At 48.3% G+C, this 19,390-nt stretch overlaps 1 protein-coding gene across 5 annotated transcripts in view; it reads left to right on the top strand.

Moving 5' to 3' along the window:
- The window catches only part of Tmem63c (transmembrane protein 63C), a 105,040-nt gene that overhangs the window by 18,461 nt on the left and 67,189 nt on the right, over positions 1-19,390 (top strand). The window contains exon 1 of one of the 5 annotated variants that reach the window (XM_040742702.1): positions 11,816-11,911. The exons of 3 other annotated variants lie outside the window; for them this stretch is intronic. The gene's annotated coding sequence lies outside the window, so the exon portion shown is untranslated. Of the gene's footprint in view, positions 1-11,815; positions 11,912-16,112; positions 16,399-19,390 lie in introns of those variants that run through there. One more of the 5 variants, XM_005084001.4, reaches the window with a different exon arrangement.

Here is a 19,390-nt window from a genome sequence, read left to right as displayed (position 1 = left end):
GCCGTCTCTCCAGTCCTGACAATCAACTTCTGACTTCTCAGTGGTGACAACAGAAGCCAAAGGACAATAGCGTTATACCTTTGACACAATACAAGTAAACTCTAGAATGCAGCTTCTGTATTGCCAACGTGTGTGTGTGTGTGTGTGTGTGTGTGTGTGTGTGTGTATACACATGCTGGGAATATAGCTGTTCAAGGCCTCAGGGGGGAATGTTAGATGTACACACATCAATTAAAAAATCTTAAAGCCCCATTAAAGCAGGGTCAATGTCCAACTGCTCACAGACAGTTTTTTATTCATTGCCATCTTTTTCATGAGTTATATTTTTATTTCCTTTTATATCTCATTTTTTGTTGTAAGATACACATTTTAATATTGTAATGTAGCAACTCTTCCTCACTCCAGAGTCTAAGATTACTTTGCTTGTTATAGTTGTAAGCTGTAGGTTTGCTTAATGTCTTTTCCAGAACAATTTTTAAACCATATATTGTATTGTCATTTATAGCCACCAAAATCTCTGTTCTGCTGGCTTAATGGTCAGTTAATGACTAAACAGATTTCCTTAAACTTTTGGGACAATGTATAAAATCCCAAAAGGAGGAGAAAAGGTTTTCTTGGTATTGCTTACAAACTGTTTTGTTTGGAAAGTTTTGTTTGCTTCCAAAGTGTTTCTGGTGGGGCTGGTATGCCCAGTGAGGTAGGTGCACCAAACCCAGCTGCAGGCACCCTGTCCTGGGTCCAGGAACTCTTGTCCAGAGCACAGATTCTCAGGCAGTAGTCGTGATGGGGAAAAGGTTGTCAGTGGTGGTCTTTCCTTACATGTGAAATGATTGCTGCATATTGCATTCAGGGTTTTGTGAGTGTCAAACTGTAGACGCAGGTCTGGAGAGATGGCTCAGCAGTTAAGAGCTTGTACTGCCCTTGCAGGGGGCCGGAGTTTGGTTCCCAGCACCCATGCCTGATGGCTCACAACTGCCTATAGCTCCAGCTCAAGGAGATCTGAAGCCTTCTTCTGGGCTCTCTGGGCCCCTACACTTTCATGACACACATACTCAGACACACTCACATACATACATTAAAAAACAGGCATTTTATTTCTCTCTCTATTCTCCCCATCAGTGTAGGTAGTTGCAGCACTAGGAAACACCCTAGGGATGGTCCTAGAACATGCACACATACACAAGCCCTCAGACATTCCGTAAAGGCACCAGCCTTGAGACACTAGTCCCCAGGCACAGCCCACTAGTCCTCATGATGGGTATGGGAACTAGGTCTATTGTTACACAAACTAGAAGCCATTCTCCACTGTGGCCAGGCCATCTGGAGGTAACCAGCTGACATCTAAAAGACAATAGGAGATTCAAGCTCCTGGAATTGAGCTGAGGCCTATATCTGAAATATCATATTTGGGGCCCTGACCCCCCATCTACCTCTTAATCCTGAGACCTGGAATTAAAGGTGTGTGCCACCACTGACTAGCGTCTATAGCTAACTAATGTGGCCGGCTTTGCATGCTGAACCCTTAGGCGAGCTTTATTAAATCGTAAATAATATATCACCACAGGTAGTAAACAATGCTACCTAAAATTCTTCTCTAATGAGTCTTTATTTTGCCATATTTTAAAAATTATATTGCCATCTATTAGTCCCAGTGGCCCTGGATATAAAAGTTTTTTTTTTTACAATTTCTGAACTATAAAAAATACGTCTATTACCCTGATCGTCATAAGGTTATTAAAATATCATTGTTGAAGGAATAATAGAAAGTGTTAGTATGGAAAAATTTAATAGTGCATTTTTTATAATAGAAACAAAGAAAGCGGGAACAGAACTGTTTCAGTGTTATGACATCTCTACACAATAACATATTATGCAACTGGTGAAAAATGCTGACTGTACTGGGACAAGGAGGATTTCCATTTGCAATACGGTCTTGAATGGTCTGCAGATTTCACACAAGGAAAACACTTCCTTTCATACTATACTAAGATATATGTAATTCTTAAGCCCCTCTGTTCCTCAAAGCATCTCATTTGCTAGCCTTGAGATAGGTACATGCTATGACACCCAGGTTTGTTGGGGCCCAGGTAATATTTTAGAAATATGCTCTGCCCACCCCACAGTGCTGAGAGCTCAGACTTCTATTGTCTTTTAGATATAGGCTGATCACCTCCGGACGGCCTGGCCTCGGTGGGGAATGGCTCCAATTCTGTAATAAAAAAAACCTGGGCCAGGTAAGAAGCTGGTGTGGCGCCTCTGAGGGCTTGAGAACGTGCTGCTTAGGAATGTCTCTAGGATAAAGGGGAATATTTGCTGTCAGCCCGTTATCCATGATAATAGATGTCGTCTGCCATTGCCCCCACTTTTGGATGGTTAAGATGATGCTTCAATAAACCATGGCCTTCAGTATTGACTGGGAGCCCTCCTGATATGACCAGATGTCTCTGTCTCATCTTTAGTGTCGTTGGGTAGCTAGGCTTTCCCTAGTCCACACTCCTCCACTCGGGGTCGTACCCAGGGCTGTTCGGCTGGTTCCAATCTCAGCCCAAAGACATCAGTCCAGAATAGACGGCCCCTGCAGCAAGGGGCTAATACAGACCGGAACTCGATACAGGCTGGGCTCAGAATATACATCTTCCTGCCTCAGCTCCCGAGAGCCTCAGGCCTCAGTTCCTGGGCAGGTGAGAAGAAGCAGGCCCAGTGCCTGACAGGCTGAGTGATGAGTTCAAGACCAGCCTGGCTACAAAGTGAGATACTACCTAAAAACAGGAACGTTTGGAGGAAGAGTTTGGGAAGATAACTTAGTGAGTTAAGTGGTTCCGGCAGAGTGTGATATCCCGAGATCAATCTTCAGTGTCCACAGAAAACAAAAAAAAACAAAAACAAGAAAACAAGATGTGGTGGTGAGTACCCTAACTCCAGCACCAGGGAACAGAGACAGGCAGATCCCAAGCTCTGTTAGCCAGGTTATAGAACAGGGAGCACCTGGTTATGAAAGACTTTCAGAGCGGAGAGGAAGGTCCATGTTAGTCTCCGCCCACCCCACCCACTGACACACGTGTTTACTGCCCCACCCCTGCTGACACACGTGTTTAGTGCCCCACTGACACACACGTGTTTACTGCCCCACCCCCACTGACACACACGTGTTTACTGCCCCACCCCCACTGACACACACGTGTTTACTGCCCCACCCTCACTGACACACACGTGTTTTACTGCTCCACCCTCACTGACACACACGTGTTTACTGCCCCACCCCTGCTGACACACGTGTTTACTGCCCCACCCCTGCTGACACACACGTGTTTACTGCCCCACCCCCACTGACACACACGTGTTTACTGCCCCACCCCCACTGACACACACGTATTTACTACCCCACCCCCACTGACACACACGTGTTTACTGCCCCACCCCCACTGACACACACGTGTTTACTGCCCCACCCCCACTGACACACACGTGTTTACTGCCCCACCCCCACTGACACACACGTGTTTACTGCCCCACCCCCACTGACACACACGTGTTTACTGCCCCACCCTCACTGACACACACGTGTTTACTGCCCCATCCTCACTGACACACACGTGTTTACTGCCCCACCCCCACTGACACACACGTGTTTACTGCCCCACCCTCACTGACACACACGTGTTTACTGCCCCACCCCCACTGACACACACGTATTTACTACCCCATCCTCGCTGACACACACGTGTTTACTGCCCCACCCTCACTGACACACACATGTTTACTGCCCCATCCTCGATGACACACACGTGTTTACTGCCCCACCCCCGCTGACACACACGTGTTTACTGCCCCACCCCCACTGACACAGCCTGAGCGAACAAAAACAAGGAAAAAGGCTTCCTGGACAAAGAAGTCAAACAATCACAAAAAATGTGGTTATTTCTGCTCTTTCAGGGCTGATACAGGACATAAGGGAAGTTGTCACTAAAACTACTGTCTTGGCAGGGAGGGGTTGGGACCAACACTGGGCTTGCTGGGACTCTGAGGTTTTCTCTGATGCTGTCTGCTTTGTTGATTAAGCATTTCCCAGGGTGATGCTAGCATTCAGTTTCCAGGTTCCACAAGGCTGGTTCTGCCAGTTTATTTGGTACTCTTGTAAAGGAGTAGACTTCTGTGATCCTCCTGCCTCTGCCTCTGCAGCATATCCTCTTACACCATTCTCACAGGCATCTGGCCAGGTGGATGTTCTACTTGACAAAGGAAATAACCAAACAAAACCAAAACCCCCAAACTCCCCACCACCAATAAAAAACTTACAAAAATCAACAATAACAGCAACAAAGGACTCATAACTTTTAGGAGAGTGTGAGGGAGAATATCTTTAAGTCCCCAGAAAAGCAAATATATTTATTTCTTTTTAAATTAAAAAAGTATATGCTGTGTGAGTGTTGGAGGGATGGGTGTACCTGTGCTAGTGTACAGATGTGCTAGGGTACAGATGTGCTAGTGTACAGATGTGCTAGTGTACAGATGTGCTAGTGTACAGATGTGCTAGGGCACAGATGTGCTAGTGTACAGATGTGCTAGGGCACAGATGTGCTAGGGCACAGATGTGCTAGTGTACAGATGTGCTAGGGCACAGATGTGCTAGTGTACAGATGTGGTAGGGCACAGATGTGCTAGGGTACAGATGTGCTAGGGCACAGATGTGCTAGGGCACAGATGTGCTAGTGTACAGATGTGCTAGGGCACAGATGTGCTAGTGTACAGATGTGCTAGTGTACAGATGTGCTAGGGCACAGATGTGCTAGGGCACAGATGTGCTAGGGTACAGATGTGCTAGGGCACAGATGTGCTAGGGCACAGATGTGCTAGGGCACAGATGTGCTAGTGTACAGATGTGCTAGGGCACAGATGTGCTAGGGCACAGATGTGCTAGTGTACAGATGTGCTAGTATACAGATGTGCTAGTGTACAGATGTGCTAGGGCACAGATGTGCTAGTGTACAGATGTGCTAGGGTACAGATGTGCTAGTGTACAGATGTGCTAGTGTACAGATGTGCTAGTGCACAGATGTGCTAGGGTACAGATGTGCTAGGGCACAGATGTGCTAGTGTACAGATGTGCTAGGGTACAGATGTGCTAGGGCACAGATGTGCTAGTGCACAGATGTGCTAGTGTACAGATGTGCTAGGGTGCAGATGTGCTAGGGTACAGATGTGCTAGTGTACAGATGTGCTAGTGTACAGATGTGGTAGGGCACAGATGTGCTAGGGTACAGATGTGCTAGCGTACAGATGTGCTAGGGCACAGATGTGCTAGTGTACAGATGTGGTAGGGCACAGATGTGCTAGTGTACAGATGTGCTAGTGTACAGATGTGCTAGGGCACAGATGTGCTAGTGTACAGATGTGCTAGGGCACAGATGTGCTAGTGTACAGATGTGCTAGTGTACAGATATGCTAGTGTACAGATATGCTAGTGTACAGATGTGCTAGTGTACAGATGTGCTAGGGTACAGATATGCTAGTGTACAGATGTGCTAGTGTACAGATGTGCTAGTGTACAGATGTGCTAGGGTACAGATGTGCTAGTGTACAGATGTGCTAGTGTACAGATGTGCTAGGGCACAGATGTGCTAGGGCACAGATGTGCTAGGGTACAGATGGAGTCCAGAGGGCAATTTACGTGCATCAATTCTCTCCACCCTGTGGGTTCTGGACATCAAAATCAGGTCATCATCATCAATCTGGTGGCAATGCACTGAGTCATCTCCCTAGGACCTGAATCTGTCTGTCTGTCTGTCTGTCTGTCTGTCTGTCTGTCTGTCTATATATCCATCCATGTATAGACAGGGTTTTAAGACAGGTCTCACAATATAGCCCTGGCTATCCTGGAACTCACTATGTAGATTAGACTGACATAAAACTCACAGAGATTTGCCTGCCTCTGCCTCCCAAGTGCTGGGATTAAACACATGCACCACTATGTCTTGTTTGGAAATATTTGTTAACCATGACCCAAAGAATAACTTCAAAAGAGGAGTAAACACATCTTACTACATTAAACATTCCTGAGTTGGTTCATCCAAGACAGCCGTAGAGACAAGGAAAAGGCAGGTGTCAGCTCGTGGGCTGATAACTGCAGCATCCATACCTGATGAAGTAGCAAGCTTCAAGCCAATGAGGAAAATACAGACGACAGAAAGGCGGATTGGAGGCCTCAGTGAATACTTTGCCCAAAGATACCAGGACTCCCAGCTCCTAGACTGGCAAGTGAGGAGCATAGAACTGGCCACTCTGTCCTAGCAAGTAAAAACCAAACTAACTGACAAAGCAGTGGCCCGCCTTAGATCCGAGAGAGGCGTGAGGCCTCGGGGCCAGTCATTGACTGGCTCCCTGCCCCAGACAGAGAGACAGGGAGGTAGATACAGAGCATCACAGTTCACAAGGACGGAAAACCATAGCAGAAATTCCTGTGGGAATCGGCTGGAACAGCACATTCGGGTCATTATGTTAAGTGTAATGATCCAATCTCAACAGTAAAATCACCTTCTGAGTCTACTCAGGTGAAGAGGTTAGTGTGGGGCTGGAGAGACATCTCAGAGGTTAAGAGCACTGGTTGCTCTCGCCGAGGACCGGGGTTTAATTCCTGGGTTACACGGGCTAGCAGCTCCCCTCATCCTTCCATATCTGTCTCCAACAATACTAGGATTATAGATGCACCCATGGCCAGTCACTTCCTACGTGGGTTCTGAGGTTCTGAATTTACATGCTCATGCTTCTACACTAAACACTCTTACCCACTGAGCCATCTTAGCCTCGACATCCCGCTAATTCCTAGCACACACATGGTCTCGCACAACCTTCTGTAACTCCAGTCCCGGGGGTCTGACGCCATCTTCTGGCCTCTGTGAGTACTGCAAGCATGTGGTAAACATGCAGACCAACACTCATATACACACAACAATGTTTAAAGAAGTTAGTCAGACTCAGACACAGAAAGTATAATCCTGGTTCCCAGAGATGAATGGGAGGGGGTGACAGGAATTACTGCCTAATGGGCGTAGGGTCTCAGTTTTACTGTGGAATATTATGAACTTAAAAACTATGCGACCTAAAAAAGGTTAATAATCTGGGTATGGTGACTCATGTTTATAGTTCCAGCATACAGGTGTTTGAGACTGGAGGGTTAACGTGAGTTTGAGGTCAACCTGGGCTACATAGGGAGTTCTAAGCTAGCCTGAGCTATATGCCCTGGCTCAGTCTCCCTTTCCCCTCCAAAATAAGATAGAGCTGGGGGCCGGTGAGATGGCTCAGTGAGTAGAGGCACTTGCTGCCCAGCCTGACTGAATCTGATCCCAGGGCCCCACATGGTGGAGGGACAGAAGCAACCTTGCAAGTTGTCCTTTGACCACCGCGTGTGTGACAGGGCACATGAGCCCGCCTCCACAGAAACAAACCTAAAACATCTTATTCCTGATTGTAAGCCTAGCCTTTAATAGTTGAGCCATCTCTCCAGCCTGTAATACACCTTTAAAAAGATTTTGTTTCGTTTTGCTTCGTTTGGGCATCTTTTTCTTGTCTTATTGGTCTTTTGTATGTTTTGATTTTAGTTTTTGTGGGGCTTTTGGTATGTTTTTTGTTTGTTTGAGAGGCACAAAGTTGGAAAGGGTAGGAAGGTGGGAGAATCTGGGAGGAACTGGAAAGAAAAACAATATATCAAAATATATTGAATGAAAACATTTAAGAAATGTGGGGGGGGGGCACTGGAGGGATGGCTCAGAGGTTAAGAGCACTGACTGCTCTTCCAGGAGTCCTGAGTTCAATTCCCAGCAACCACATGGTGGCTCACAACCATCTGCAATTCAATCTGGTGCCCTCTTCTGTCATGTAGGCAGAACACTGAATATGTAATAAATAAATAAATAAATAAATAAATCTTTTTTAAAAAGTGTGTGTGGGGGGTGCTGGATAGATGGCTCAGCAGTCAAAAACACTGTCTGCTCTTCCAGAGGCCCTGGGTTCAATTCCCAGCATGCATATAGTGGCTCACAGCCCTCTAAGTCCAGTTCTAAAGGATCCAATACCCTCTTGTGGCCACCACAGACACTATACATACATAATACACAGACATACATGCAGACAAATCACTCATACGTACAATAAAAAATTAAAGAGAAAAAAGGGGTGGCTCACACAAGTCTGAGATCCCAAACTAAATCACATCATTGTGAAATTTCAGTCAAGTATTCAAATTTCTGAACCTATGGGGATATTTCCCATTCAAGCCACCACAACAGACATGACGAAAGAAACAAAAGCCCCATAATGGAGCGAAGAAAGTCATTCATACATTGGGATGGAACAGCTTGGGGAAGAAAATGAATCCACACAAAGACTTTATCCTTTGCACAAAAAGTAACTCAAATACATTCTAAGCCTAAGTGTAAAATGCAAACTTTTAAAACTCCCAGAAGGCAGTACAGGGGCAGCTAAGACTGCCTTGGGTATGGTCATGACATTTTAGGAACAACACCAAAGATATAACCCATAGAAGATTGGCTAGCTGGACTTCATTAAAATTTAAAACTTCTGCTCTATAAGACAATGTCAAAAGGGTAAGACAAGCCACAGAATGAGAAAAAATATTTGTAAAAATCACATCTGATAAAGTACTGTTATCCAAATATATATAAAGAATCTTTAAAACCCAGCAATAAAAAATCAAGAAACCAATTAGAATGAGCAAAAGACACATTAACAAAATACAAATAATAGACACATCAACACAATACAAATGCCAAACAAGAACGTGGGAAGTCCTCCAACGTTAGGAAGTTATAAAGGAAAGCAACAGTAAGTTGCTGCATCGTACCTGGAAGACACACCTATTGGCATATCCAAAATCTAGACTAGAACACTGACATCACCAAATGCTGGTGAGGAGGTGAAGCCACGGGAATTCTCATCTTTTGCTGGTGAGGATGTAAACAGTTTAGCCAAAGATCAACATACAAAAAAACAAACAAAAAAACAGAAATAGCAACATATACCAACCGTGGTCAGAGAATTAGAGTACCATAGAGTAGTGACACTGTACACATGTGTGGAGGCTAGGGGACAACCTTGGGTGACATTCCTTAGTCACTGTCCAACTTGTTTTTTCAGACAAGGTTTCTCACTCGCCTGGAGTCTGTCAAGTAGGCTAAGCTGGCTGGCAAGTCAGCCCCAGGGATCCACCAGTCTCTGCCTCCCTAGCTCTGGGATTATAAGCACATGTCATTGTAGTTTCCGGAGATCAAAGTCAAGGTCAGTCTCACGCTTGCACAGTAAGCACTTTACTGATTGAGCTGTATGCCCAACCCTATTGATGAGTCTTAAAAGTACAACGTCACCTAAAAGGGTGTGTGTGTGTGTTGCTCTGACTGCATTAATATATAAAAGTACAACGTCACCTAAAAGGGTGTGTGTGTGTGTTGCTCTGACTGCATTAATATATACTGTAAAGCCACACCACAATGTACCAGCTTCAAATTACGGCACAGAGATGTCTTATTAGTTATGAATGCTCGGCCTAGCTTAGGCTCGTTTCACATCTTTACATTAGTAAACAAATGCAGCATAAACAAAGATAACACATCTTTACATAGTTAAATGTTTCATAACACCACAAGGCAAACCATACCAATTAGGGATGAATAATTAGCTGGTACAACTACAAAGCAAAGCAGGGAGAGACCTCTAGGAAAGTCTTTCTAGAGCTGTGTCCGGGAGGAGACGGGTTGGAGAGGAAAGAAAGAGACTGGAAGACCACAGAGAGGACGCCTGCTGGTAAATGTTCTATTCCCTGACCCGGGTGCTGGTTACCAGTGTTCACTTTGTGAGTACTCAGTGTTCATCTGGGTTTCAGTTATACTTTCCTGTCTGTATCATATTTCACAAGGCTGTAAAACAGAGAAAAGGCCCAGTACTAAACAGGTATCTGCAGTTGTGAGGATCAGCCTACAGCAGCTCAGGAATTGAGGGGGAGCCGTGGAGTTGGCGGACTAAGCACTCAGTTGACTTCTTTATCTGAGAGAGTAAAACTTAATTCTCTGAGGCTGGTGAGTGGAGCAAAGCCTAATTTTCTGGGGCCATTGAAAAAGGAAACACACACACACACACACACACACACACACACACCTTTAGGGTCTTTCTTTCATCTCTCTCTCATCTCCTTTATTTCTTTTCTTACTCTATCCAGATCCAGATGTATCCCTTCTATCTATTCCTTTTTTTCTTTTTTGGTTTCAGGGTTTCTCTGTAGCTTTGGAGCCTGTCCTGTCACTCACTCTGTAGACCAGGCTGGTCTAGAACCGCCTGCCTCTGCCTCCCGAGTGCTGGGATTAAAGGCGTGCGCCACCAACTCCCGGCCCTTCTATCTATTCTTAATTTTTCCCTTACCACTTATAGGCCCCAGCAAAATCTCTCAAGCAGTATAAAAGTTACAATGTGGCTATGTTCTATTTTTAAGTGAATGACTACAATGAATACAAGCAAAAAGCATGTTTTTCCTATCCCTTACATGATTAAACATTTTATAAATTATAGGTGAAAAACAAATTATCTCCAAGAACCCACGTAATTCATGTCCAAGCAACTTGTTATAGATTAACAGAGTGTCAGCAAGCAAGGTATTTTCTCAGCCAGTTCTTTTACTGACAGGCTGCATTTTTGCAGTTACAAAGACGGCTCAATCACTTTGTTATTTATCTTAAATGGTGACCTTAAAAGAATCACAAGTCTAAACTTTTATAGTCAGTCAGATCTACTTTACATCCTCAGGGTGCATATCCACTCATCAACAGTATTTTTTATATCAGGAAGCTGAGGGGAGAAATGGATTCAAGGAGTTAAACATCACCTTTGATTACCCATTCATCCTAGCAAGAAAGGTACATCAGCCAGGAACAGGCCACCATTGCTCCTGTTCCCTGACTTCAACAAGCCCCTTGTTCAACTATTTAAAGTGTGTCTTTATAAACTTTAAATTGCTCCCCAAGATTTTCTACCTCAAATAAAGCCATTAACAAAAATGTCTTAACCTACCTTTACTAACAATCTATACCTCTAAATTCTTTCTAAGGGTGGTAGTTGAGTCATTAATCTGCTCCAGCATCAGTGCTTGGAAAAAGTCAGTCACTGCTATTGTAAGTACCAGTGACACTGCCCAGTGAGGGTCTAGAAGCCCCCTTATAGTTTTCATACAACCCACAGATTAGGAGAGACGCGGTGCCCAGGAAGGCAACCATCAGAGTTATGCTCAGTAACAGCATGAGATCCTCAGGACACAGTCCTTGAGGCTTTGCTTCTCCAAGGCTCACTCGGGTGTGGCTTTGCTGACCAACCAGCTAAGTTTCACAAGTTCCAATGCTGTCTGTTGATCCCCTCAAATGGCCCCTGACAGTATCCATCCCTTGATGATCAAACAGGACAGAGTTGGTCTCAAGAGTCTGAACCCTCACTTGGTAGCCCAGGGAAAAGCCATACTTCTGCTTCATGGAGTGAAGTGAAGGGGTTTCTTTAGCTACAATAAAATATCAGCACAGGAACCCATGTATTCTTTAGTGGCACAATCCCATTTTTGGCTGGGGTCAAAGTGGAGTTGGAAGGAAGCTGAAAACTCACCCCCAGACCTGCCCAGGGGTAGGTGGGCTGGCTTCATTCCAGGCGGGGAGTTCTTTCTGTCTAGACTCTCCAGAGTTCCAGGAAAACTGTGTGTGTCCTTTGTGATGTCACCAAGCCCTGCCTCTAACCTCACCCACCAGGAGTTTCCAATATTGATCATTGGTAGTAGCTGTGGATAGTTGTCTTCAATTTCCTTGCTTCCCAGACAGATGAGGTCAAAGAGGCAGCTGCTAACCTAGAGGACCCAATAGGTGTGACCTTGGTGAGTGGGGATCATGGAAAATTAGTGAGGGATGGAGTACAGGACCACCCCAGGAAAAGAGAGGCCTGGATTCCCCACTGAGAGGGTGTCAAGTGACTCTCAGGGTCTTCTGCCTTAGTTCCTGGCCTGGGAAATGCAGTTCCCACTAGGCATAAGGCCATATGTGTAGGCATAGGCCCCAGGCCTTCGGTTGTAGAACGGTAGAGCTCTACAACACCATGTCTGATTAGACAGGAGGCGGTATATTGCTCTCACCTACTCAGGAAATCAAACTCTTCTTCCCCCAGCAAAATGAATTAGAACATGGTGACGAGAGCCTGCTTTTACCAAATCTTTGTTTGGCTCACTCTGGGGGACAGGGTACCATGGATAACTGGACTGTCACTTGGGATACAAATGTTGTCTTGGCTCCAATTTGAAAATATTGCCTCGGGCGTTGGTGGCGCACGCCTTTAATCCCAGCACTCGGGAGACAGAGGCAGGCGGATCTCTGTGAGTTCGAGGCCAGCCTGGTCTACAGAGTGAGTTCCAGGACAGCCTCCCAAGCCACAGAGAAACCTGGTCTCGAAAAACCAAAAAAAAAAAAAAAAAAAAAAAAAAGAAAATATTGCCTCTGCCAGCAGCATGAGTTCATATTCTGGGTCCTGTAGGATCTGCAGCCTGACCCCTGTCACCTAGGCTCCTGACTAGCAATCTACCCCAGATCCGGGCCACAAGTATTAGGGACATCCTTGTATGCCTCCCCCACCTCTGAACCTAAAAACCATTGGTATGACACTGTGAAAACGTGGAATTAGTGTGCATAGCCTACTTTTGTGGGTCTCCCCTCCTCATGTTGAGTGTCACCAAGCATTCCCTTTGGCCCTGTGTGGTTATACTTAGTCCTGGCAGGTACAAGCACTCCTGCAGTAAAGGTCTTTGTGTAGGTAGGGGGTTGGAAGCCCTGGTGCATGCATGGTTTCTAGATGTCAGGGGCCAGTTGCCAGGGCCAACAAGGTTTGCTGGACCCTCTGGCTGTGAAGCCTAACTTCCACAGTCCTTCTTCGGCTGGGCTGGGAACTTCAGTTTCACGGCTCAGGGTTCCAAATTGACTGGGAGACCTTAAAAGAGAATGTGAGATTTCACTCCTCCCCTTACCCCGACCGAGCCAGGGAAAGGATTTAGTAAGTAAGGCACTGTTCTAGACACTAGACATAAGACTTCTCGCCTGGGTGGTGGTGGCACAGGTCTTTAATCCCAGCATCTGGGAGGCAGAGGCAGGTGGATCTCTGTGAGTTTGAGACCAGCCTGGTCTGCAGAGTGAGTTCCTGGCAGCCAGAGCTACACAGTGAAATCCTGTCTCAGAAAAACAAAAACAACAAAGCAAACAAAAAGACTTCTCATCTTGTGGAGGTTAGTGTAACTGGCGATGAATCCAAACCTGTTTTGTGACCTTCAAAGGTGTGGCTTTGGGTGACTGAGTTTTTCCAGAAGCTTGAAGTTTTCTTTCTCTCAAACAAACAAACTTTATTTAAAGTTCTCTTGATTGAACTTACTTCTTAAGTACATTGTTGCTCTCCTTTTAAAATAAAATATTCGGCAATTGATCTAGTTTGGTCTCAGTGAAGCTCTGAGTCCATTTCCAGTGGGATCCTACAATTTGTCCTCCCAGCCCCCTGGAAGGAGGCTGTGAGTGACACCCCAGTTCCAGCTCTCTTGCTGCTAGTGACTATGTCTGCCCCTCTCTCCCTCCCCCTCCCTCTCTCTCCCTCCCTCCCTTCCCCTCCCTCCCTTCCCCTCCCTCCCTCTCTCCCTCCCTCCCTTCCCCTCCCTCCCTCCCCCTCCCTCCCTCTCTCCCCCTCCCTCCCTCCCCCTCCCTCCCCATCCCTCCCTCCCTTCCCCTCCCTCCCTCTCTCCCTCCCTCTCTCCCCCTCCCTCCCCATCCCTCCCTCCCTCCCCCTCCCTCCCTCCCCCTCCCTCCCTCTCTCCCCCCTCCCTCTCTCCCCCTTCCCTCCTCATCCCTCCCTCCCTACTCCCTCCCTCCCTCTCTCCCCCTCCCTCCCTCTCTCCCCCTCCCTCCTCATCCCTCCCTCCCTACTCCCTCCCTCCCTCTCTCCCCCTCCCTCCCTCTCTCCCCCTCCCTCCCTCTCTCTCTCTCCCTCCCTCCCTCTCTCTCTCTCTCTCTCTGTCTCCCTCCCTCCTCTCTCTCTCCCTCCCTCCTTCCCTCTGCCCTCCCTCTCTCCCTCCCTCCCTCTCTCCCTCTCTCTCTCCTTTTGCAAAACCTATTTATTACCTAGAGGCATGCACTATGCACATGTAGAGGCCAGAGGGTGACTCTGAAGTTATACACGGGCTCTGGGGACGGAATTCCTGTCTCCAGGCTTACATAGCAGCTGCCTTTACCCACTGAGCCATCCTGCTGGCCCCATTCTTACTCTCCATTCAGCTGCTCTCTTTCCTCAGTCCACCTTGAGTGTGAAGACCAGGCCTGCTTACCCGATCAGCTGCTGGAGGCTCAGTGATGGTGACTTTGCAGTTGTTTTTCCTGTTTCACAGAAGAGAGAAAAACAAAGAAACAACAGCAACACCACCATCCCCGCAGGCCCAGACTCTGCTCCGGGTCACCCTGAGAGTCAGGTTCTCCTAGGGAACTGGCTCTAGCCGGTAGCATCAAAGATGTCCCAATGCCACTTCTCCCTCTATGTGTCAAGCTTCTCAAGGGGAAAAGAGAAAAAAGAGAGGAGGCCGCTCCACTTAGAGGGACATTTTCACCTTCATCCTACTGGCCAAAGATGGTCTGCATCTCCCGCTGCAGCTGGCTTGGTGTGTGCGTGGTGCGGATCATTGGGATGTGCGGCTTCTGGCACAGCTGCTGTGAGTAGGAGCTGCAAACTTCAGGGATCTCCTTTTACAAGAGCAAGGAGAGGAAGGGCATGCTCTGTTGCACAGCAGCCTCTCCTCCTGCATCTGTTGAAATAATGTGCCCACGTGTTGGGTTACTTCCTTTGCTGCCGTGACGGGATACCGGACAGAAGCAACTTAAAGGAAAGATTCATTTGCTGGTTTGTCTCCACGCCCTCTACCCTTGACTGAGAAGCTCAGTGAAAGTGTTAGAGCAGAAGGACTTGGGCCTCAACTGGCCCAGTCCCTCTGCAGAGGGAAAAACAAAGATGGAGTAAGTTACTGTGGACAGGACAGCAGGATGACAGCAAAGTCAGGATTAGAACTCAGAACTCAGTAGCGATGGAATCATGGATGGTCAAAAGCCTTCCTGTGTCCTGAGTAAGTAAATAAATAACAAGTGACACAGAGACACCTTGACAGAGCCTGTCCAGTGATTCAGCCTTGAATTCTCTGGGGATGGCTAAGTCAGAACAGCCAGGGGGTGGAGGGTGAGTGGACAGGTGCATGGGGGGACCTAGCACAGGCTGGCAAGGGTGCTAGTGCTGCTGGCTATAAAAACTCAGGAAGACATATTTACTTCCTGTGCCCTCACCCAGTGTCTCCTGACTGTCTCACACTGCTTCCTCCGAGACCTTTTTATATTGGTAACAGCTCTGACAATATTTCACTATTATAAAACGCTATCCGGTAGTGGTTCCTATCTCATCAACACTGTACCGAGAACCTCTGTAATAAAACGTCTATTAAATAAGTCAACCCAGGCTCTGTGCCCGAGAGAGAGAGAGAGACAGAGACAGAGACAGAGACAGAGACAGAGACAGAGACAGAGACAGAGAGAGACAGACAGAGAGAGAGAGAGAGAGAGAGAGACAGAGAGAGAGAGAGAGACCGTTGCCTATAACCCTTACTATAACCCTTATTTTGCATAGTGGTCTTGGGACAACAGGGGCAAACACATGGTATCACCCCCCTCCCCCAATCCAAAAAGCCGGTCTCTCGAGCAGGGTAGGCAGGTCTTTGGGGAAACTTGAAACCCACTTGAGGAGTGTGGTCCTGGCAAAGTGAACCTCACTTATCCCACTCCTGAATGGGGCTGTGATCAATTTATAGCTCTTTCTTTTGCTGAAGAAATCGGAACTGAGCCTTGCCCGGATATGGCCTCAGGGTGTGGCAGAGCCACCTTAGCGAGGTTGATTGTCTTTCCTTGCTTCTGGATGGCTGGGCTAGGAGGCCTCAGAGGAGAGTTTGAGGCGTGGGAGAGGGTGGGTGGGCAAGGCAGCTGCCAAGGCCCAGAGTTCTCAGTCGCTGCAAACCGCAGCCAGGGAGTGGCAGCCTTGTGCATTCGCGATGGCCATCGTTTCTGATAGCTACAGGATTTCCAGGGCAGAGCCTCGGTCTCTGCTTTTAAGATAACGTAGCCCGGGTTCCCCCACAGGTCAGAGCAGCGTGGGGCGGGGCCAAGGTTGACTCCTACTGGGAGGAGCCGGGATGCCGCTCCCGCGGTGATGCAGAGGGGAATTTGCTGACAGTCCCTTGCCAGGTGGAGCAGGCTTCACCAGGCCGCGAAAAGGGAGGAGGAGGACCCGCCGGCAGTCTCCTCTCAGGTAGAGTGTTGACTGTCACTGATCCTGGCAGCCCGAGCTCCTCGCCTGGGGCTGGCGGTGGCTGTGAGGGCTCAAATACCATGAGCTTGGGGACTGTCGCTGCTGGGAGAAGGGATGAGAATCCGGGTCCTCAGCCAGGGAGGGGGCGGGGAGGGTAGCTTGCTGAGAGCTTTCGGCGACCTGGGACTGACTGGCCAGGAGGGATGGGAGTAGGGGAGACTGGCCACATGCCCACATGCGGCGCACTTTGGTTCCTCCTCGGCTTGTATCTAAGGCAGGGTGGGCTAAGCCATCTACTAGGAAGGGCCTTGACTTAGGAGACCTGTCTTTATGGGATGCCGGGATGGAGGTGGGCGGGATGCTTGCCTGGGGGTCCCTGCCTCTTGTCTGAGTAGGTGTGGTTTCCTCTCAGGGCACCCCACCCCATCCACCCAGGGACTCCCCAGGCCTCTGCTGCTGCCCACTCACTGGGCTGGGCTGGGAGGAGGCGGGTTACTCCACGGTTTCTGTAACCACAGCATCACTGATGGGCTGGCTGTGTGGGGATCCCGTTTCTAGGCGAGACAGCCTGAGTTTCAAGATGTCAGGGTTCTGGGGGTGAAGGATGCCACCCTTCTGTACGTGTTTTCAAAGAGAGGATATGCCTCCAATCTCAACTTGAAAGAAAGAAACTTTGAGTTTGGATGAAGATTCTGGGGAAACAGGTCCAGGGGTGCTTTGACTTGACCGAAGTCATTCTGTAGTCCACAGAGCTGGCCTTCCAGGCGTACTCTAACCCCCTCTGAAGGAATGGCGTTAGTCTTGCTCTCTAGATCCCTAGTTCCCCCCTGGGCTGGATCCCTCTCCTTGGCCCTGAGGATACAGGGAGTTACAGCTTCCGTTGGCTTGGATCTCCTCAGGGGTTGGAATTGGACAGGAAGAAATTGCTAAAAACTGCTCATTGGCTATAGCAGGGGTGATGGGTACCTGTGGGTTCAGGAAAACAGTAAGAGATGGCTTTTAGTGGCAGAGGAAGCTCCCCAGTGTTGCCAATGTGCCCGCCTTGATGGAGGCCGTGGAAAGTTCCTAGGGGTGAGATAGTGCAAAGGGGAATGAGAAGATGGGCTTTTTCTTCCAGAGTTTGTTCCAGAAGGGTGATGGAGTCTTCTGGGGGTGCCTTTTCTTAGCTTCCCTTCTTGTTCTTGTCCTCTCTGATTGGTGACCCCAGAAAAAGTGGGCTCCCCACAGGATCTTGCCGTCAGCCTAGATGAACTTCCCAAGCCATCCTGTCCTCCTCCCTGGGACAGATGTCTTTTTCTTGGAAGGTAAGTAGCTGAGGCAGGGCACAAGCAGTGGCATTTCAGAACCCAAATCAGCTCTCATCCTTGTGCACAGTGGGTACTGCGGGCTGCTCCACACCTCTTACCTGGATAGCTCATGCAGACTGAAGGGGACTCATTCTTGCTTCTCCTCTTCCCACACTGCCCCAGCCCCGGGGAGGTGAGGGTGCGAATGCTCCCTGGCAGGTAGGGCTGATATGAGCAGCTCCAACATAGTCTCCTCCTTCAAGGAATGTTTGCTAGTTACTTGGTAAGGAAGCAGCTTGAAGGAGGGAGAAAAAAATCACTTGGTTACCTCGCCAGCATGTCCCCACAGGGCTACACTGTCCTGTGGATCCATCAGAGCCGAAGTCAGGTGTCTCTCCTGTCTGGGTGGGAGCCACACAGCCACAGCTGTGAGCATGAACACAGCTATGAACTGTAGACAAGGGGACCTGCTGTCTGGGGTAAGAGGCTCTGACCATCCCATATGCTAAATGAAAGGCGTCACTGTGTGCCTGGCTGTGTTCTAGAGATCCTCTCTGAGTATAGAGCCCCTGAAGCTGGCCTCCAGAGAGGGGAGTATGCCTTGGGCTGCTAGGTAGACACTGGGGTTCTCTTGGGGTGACCTGTAGGAAAGGAGGAACTCTCTAGAAAACTGTATTGGAGACAGCTGCTTATGGGGTGGCCATATGGTGCCAGAGAGGAGGACCCACCTACTTGCCACCCCCACTGGGGCCCTTCCCCAGGAGGAAGGCCACTGTTCACAGTCCAGGAAGCTGGTGCTATGTCTTGCTCAGCCTAGCCATGAAAGGTCAGGCCCCCCAAAGTCCCCATCTTCCCCCTGGGTTATCTTACTTCCATGGCAGGAGAATCAGTCCCATAGAACTGAGAGCCTGTTCTGAACCAAGAACTCTGCCCTGAGTTACCCTACCTGACAGCCGGGCGTTAACACACACACACACACACACACACACACACACACACACACACACACACCTTCTCCAGATGTGTGGGAGGGCTTTGAAAAATGAGTCAGGTATTATTACAGAAAGGAAGTGTTATTCCTGGAGAATCTGGCCTACATGGAAGAATTCTGTTTCCTTCCTTGATGGAGGAACTATGGCTATTCCCTATATGTAGGAGCCTAGGGTCTCTTCAGTCATAGACTGGCCCTCCCAGCCCATTTCCAGTTATACTCTGGCCTTTGAGGACGTCTCTGCCCCCCTCCTTAGCTGACTAATATTAACATATTTAACAGGGTCACCATCCAGAGATGCTCATGTCTAGGGGCACACTGGACTTCCCCACAAGCCTGTACCTTCCTATCAGCAAACCCATGGACTCTCTACTCTGGCCTTTCTGGGAGGCAGCTGGTTGAAAAACCATAGAGATAATGGTTGAAACGTGCCGAGAGCTCTTTGCAATGTCCAGGCTATGGGAATCCATGTGGCACTCAGGCCGAGGGTACACTTCCCCTGAGAAGGGCTGTAATGCAAGTGCTTAGGGGAAGAGCTGAGCAACTGAGTGAGACCAACAGCTTTTAGTGCCAGTCTTGCCCGACTGGGGCCCAGTACTCTCTCCTTGGCCTCTCTTGTGAGAGCTTGGGTTGTGACAGATGACTTACCCAGGACTCGACTTTCTCGCCCACGTGTTGTCAGGGCCACAGTGAGAGCTAAGATGAGAAACTGGAG

Source organism: Mesocricetus auratus, unplaced genomic scaffold (genome assembly GCF_017639785.1).
Source record: "Mesocricetus auratus isolate SY011 unplaced genomic scaffold, BCM_Maur_2.0 Super-Scaffold_15014, whole genome shotgun sequence".
In the NCBI taxonomy this organism is placed as follows: domain Eukaryota; kingdom Metazoa; phylum Chordata; class Mammalia; order Rodentia; family Cricetidae; genus Mesocricetus; species Mesocricetus auratus.
This window is presented reverse-complemented; position numbering and strand designations above follow the sequence as displayed.